The 4580-nt window shown below is 49.2% G+C and overlaps 1 pseudogene; it reads right to left on the reverse strand.

Moving 5' to 3' along the window:
• Positions 1-203: 203 nt before the first annotated feature.
• Positions 204-1760, reverse strand: LOC127332212 (uncharacterized; annotated as a pseudogene).
• Between the last annotated feature and the right edge of the window lie 2820 nt (positions 1761-4580).

Genomic DNA, 4580 nt, shown 5'->3' on the forward strand with positions numbered 1-4580 from the left:
ACATATTCCTTATTGACAGTTTACATGTCACATAACATAGCATATTTCAGGTGTTTAGGGATCTTCTTTCACAAACAGTCAAGTTCAGTGGTTCTACTTCTTGCCCTACTTTATCGTCAAAAAATTGGTAAAGCAACACATACAGTTTGCAAGAGAAAATATCTCCCAATACTGAAAGTGCAGAGATTTCTTGACACAGAAATCTACTCTTGCTCGATCTCTTACTCGTCATCCTCATCGTCGTCATATTCATCAACGTCCTCATATTTAACTCATCTTTGACGCTACTACTATTAGGGCGGAAACTGCCCATCTCGTACTTTTCATCATCCTCATTGATGAACTCCAGACGGTACACTGCATCTCTATGCTTCACCACGAACCAGCGAAGCAGCCGGTCCTCCTTGTTCAGATAGTGGGCTTCTTTGGTAAAGGAAGGTGGAACCATCATGGTCATTTGCATAAGTTGGCCCTGAAAACGCGAAATAAAAACTTCAGCAAGGAGACAGCTCACAGATGAAAATACTCCTTTAGACTTTAGGCTGCATTGCTAGCGGTGAAGAAAGCTGGAAATGAACAGCAATGGGAACCATAACACTACTTGTTAGGTCTGCAGAAGAAAAGTTATCAATTGCACAGAAATACATTCGATGTGCCTCTCGGCTGCCTTTTCTGTTTTCTAAAGGTGCTGTCGCTGTGGCTTACTTTTCCCACTGTTTGGTTGAAGGTACTGTCAAATAATCGTAGAACAAAAATGCATTGTTATTATAAAATAAAAAACGGAATATCTATCCATATAAGAGCAATGTAGGTGATCAAGCATTCACCTAATGTTTTATGACTCACATGACCACACGAATTACATACCAATTGGCCATCTTCCCCAAGAACTCCTAAACCACAACAACGTCACAGATCCAAGGCCTATATCATATCTTCTTTTGCGATAAGCCGATAAACATTTGCATTACTCAAGACACATCAGGAATTGCGTTGTTACTTGCACTACAGATCCAAGGCACTATATCATTCTACTCTGTATGCAAAGCAGGGAGATCGCATCGTTCTGACACTGACTGTAATCAAAAGAATGATCTCAGCATACAAACGTAACTGCAGAGCCTTCCATTGAGCGCGCGGACGCCAATGCCCACGGACACCATTCTAACAGCTAAGGGCTAAACCTATTTGGGCATTTCATCGAGCATGTCAAAGGCACCACCGACCGCCAAGAACCAAAGCCCCAAGCACTCGTACACACTTAACCATTTCGCCCTTTACGCATCAACCGAGCCAAGCGAATCAGATCGTCACCATTCCGCGCGGTCACCAGGTCCAACGCAAGGGGAATACGAGGTTTCACTAGAAGAGTACAGATAAAGAGCGGCGAATCCGGGCGTACCTGCAAGTGGCGGCCGTCGAGCTTCATGATGCCGTAGCCGAGGTGCACTTTTCCGAAGGATTTGAGGTCGGTGACGACGCCGTTGCGCTGGTAGGCGCGCCTCGCCACCCGCGCCACGAGCTCTGCTGCGGACTCCTTGGTGATCAGAGGTTTCAGAAGCAGCATGCAGTCGTACAGCGGCATCTAGCCCGGAGCTCCTCTATCCTCCCGCTCGCTGGCCCTTCTCCCGCCACGGCGCCAACACGCCGCCGCTCGACGATCTTGAATGAAGACCGGAGCGTGGGAGTGGAGGCGGTTGCCTGGGCTTTAGAGCACCTCCAACCTTCTCCCCGACGAGGCCCTGGTACTTTTTTTTTCTTCATCCGAACGGTGTTATTTGGCTCAGTCGCGTCTCCGGTTCCTCATTTTCCTCCAGAAAAGTGTCTAAATATATCCGGAGAGCCCAGGCCATCCCTGGGCGGGGTGCGCTTGGAGAGTCCGGACGAGAGAAAAGCAGAGACAGGCCCGCTCTGTCGGCGAGAAAACTCGCGAACCCCACCACTTTCTCGCCGTAAACCCCCCTCCCCATCGTAGCTCTCTCGCCGGGGGCACTACCCCTCGCTAATCCGCCGGCTGGTTGCTTATATTCCGCCGTCCCTCCTCTCACCAGCCTATATTCCGTCGACCTCCTCCCGTCTTCTTGTATTCTGTCGTCGGGCTACTCCTCGCGCTTCGCGTCTCGCCTCGCGTCGACCACACCCGTCAGGTGTTCGTCCATTTGCCTGGGCGGCCATGGACTCGGACGAGGAGGAGGAGGAGCAGATGTTCGCCGAGCTCTTTGAAGAAGAGATGACTGCCGCCGCCCAAGACGGGGAGCACATGTTGATCCTAACTTGCTTGTCAGGCTTGTACGTAGAGAAGGCAATTGGTCGATGTGGTGGGTCGGCACCAGGTCGCCGGAAATGCAAGACGAGGCAGCGAATGGAGGGTTACTGCATGCTCTACGCCAACTACTTTGCCAACAATCCATTGCACGGTGAGGCTGTTTTTTTAGGCGTCGTTTCAGGATGAGCCAGAAGCTCTTCCTGAAAATTATGTATGCCCTTCGAGACTACGAATCCTACTTCAGATGCAAATTCGATTGCACCGGCATGGCAGGATCTTTCGCCCTCCAAAAGTGCACGGTGGCTATGCGGATGCTGGCATATGGAGCTCCTGGTGATGCTGCCGATGACTATCTTCAGATGGCCAAGTTCACTGCCCATGATTGTTTCTACCGGTTCTGCAGGACGGTGACAGCAGTGTTTGGGGACATCTACTTGAGATCACCCACTATCGAAGACACTGCCCGGATCCTCGCTGTCAATGAAGCTCGAGGATTTTCGGGGATGCTTAGAAGCATTGACTGCATGCATTGGAAATGGAAGAACTGTCCGTTTGCCTGGCAGGAGATATACAAGGGCCACAAAAAAGACCGCACTGGCTACCCATGATCTCTGGATTTGACACTCCTTCTTTGGTATGTCGGGATCCAACAACGACATCAACGTCTTGCAGTGCTCGCTGATCTTCTCCAGGCTTGTTGAGGGTCATGATCCCCTGGTTGACTTTGTGACCAATGGCCGACACTACAACAAGGGATACTATCTTGCAGACTGTATCTCCAAATTGGGCAACATTTGTGAAAACTATCTTAAACCCCGTCCTCCCGAAGCATGCAGAGTTTGTCAAGGAACAAGAAGGTTGCTGAAAGGACATCGAGCGTGCATTTGGTGTCCTCCAGCAGAGATTTGTTGTAGTCCGGTTCCCCGTTATTACTTGGTCCAAAGATCAGATGTGGGAGGTGATGAATTGTTGTGTGTGCTTACACAACATGATTATTGAGAATGAGCAAAAGTATCCAGCTCATGTGAGCGAGCAAGCTGCACCATATGACAGAGATGGTCCTCTTGCACAGCCTAATCACCAGGTGCCGGCATCGTGGGCTTCGTTCATCGCTATGTGTCAGGATATTCGAGACTCCACAATGCATCAACAGCTGCAGGATGATCTAGTGGAGCACATATGGAGGCTTCGAGGCAACACCAACTAGTTTCCATTTGATTTTTTTCAAAACTTGTTAAATTATTTGCTTTCTTTGTTAAACTGTAACGTTTATTTGTGAAAATAGGCCAAATATTGACCAAAATTTGTCAAATACGCCGAACTGTGAGTTTATTTGTGAAAATAAAGCCAAATACGCCAATCGTCGGGCGCCTAGCTAGGGGGCGGCTGGAAGTTCGGCGCTCCCCACACCAAATTTTCGTCCAATATCCGGTGGTATTTCACCCCGGATTTGGCCGTGGGGAGCGCCAACGGATGGAGGTGCTCTTATTACGGGTACCTCTTTATTACCTACGGTCTATAAGTGCCGATTAGGCCATGCCTGGGCTATGGGATTGTTGAGCTCGAATACCGTCCTAGATAGGGATGCTCTGGAAATTAAAAGAAGTGTACTATTCTCAAAAAAAAGTGTACTAGCATTGATAACTTTTTTTTCGACGATACACCCTAGAAAGGTGTATCAATCACATAAAAGGGTGTCAAAGAAGGCAAAGTCAAAACATGGGGTGGCAGCTCCCAACCGAAACCTACTCTCGTAACTATCATAATAACTATCTAGGTTACGAGAAGGAGAAAGCTGTGCCATGGAAGAGTTTCTCTATGCGCCATCTATCGTATTCCATCTTGATCAACTCTCTAATAGTAGCCAAAGACGTCATCGCTCCATTGAAGACCACGCCTGTCGTTGCCTAATCGACGGTACCTCGGAGGAGGGATCCTCACGAGGGGGAGAAGAAGTAGGGGCCATAGGGTGGAGAGTCCTCGGGACGGTGGTGCGCGATTTACCCAGCTTCGGAACACCTGCTCGACGACAGGGCCAACTGCTGCTTGTCTAGAATTATATGGGCGCTTTCGCGTTGTTACAATGAGTTGTGGTTGTGCCTCTAGGGCTCCCGGGATCCAGCTTATAAAGGCGCATGGATCTAGGGTTTACATGGAGAGTCCTAGCCGGAATACAAGTTGCCTAACTACGGTACAATGGCTTGCCTTGTACGTCAAGGATCCCCCTTCCATCTATGTCGTACTGGATCCGGATACCTTATGAGCCTCCACGGATCCGGGCTACTTCGTAGGTCGGTTGGGATCCGGCTCCCTG

The sequence above is a fragment of the Lolium perenne genome, chromosome 4 (genome assembly GCF_019359855.2).
Source record: "Lolium perenne isolate Kyuss_39 chromosome 4, Kyuss_2.0, whole genome shotgun sequence".
NCBI classification, from domain to species: domain Eukaryota; kingdom Viridiplantae; phylum Streptophyta; class Magnoliopsida; order Poales; family Poaceae; genus Lolium; species Lolium perenne.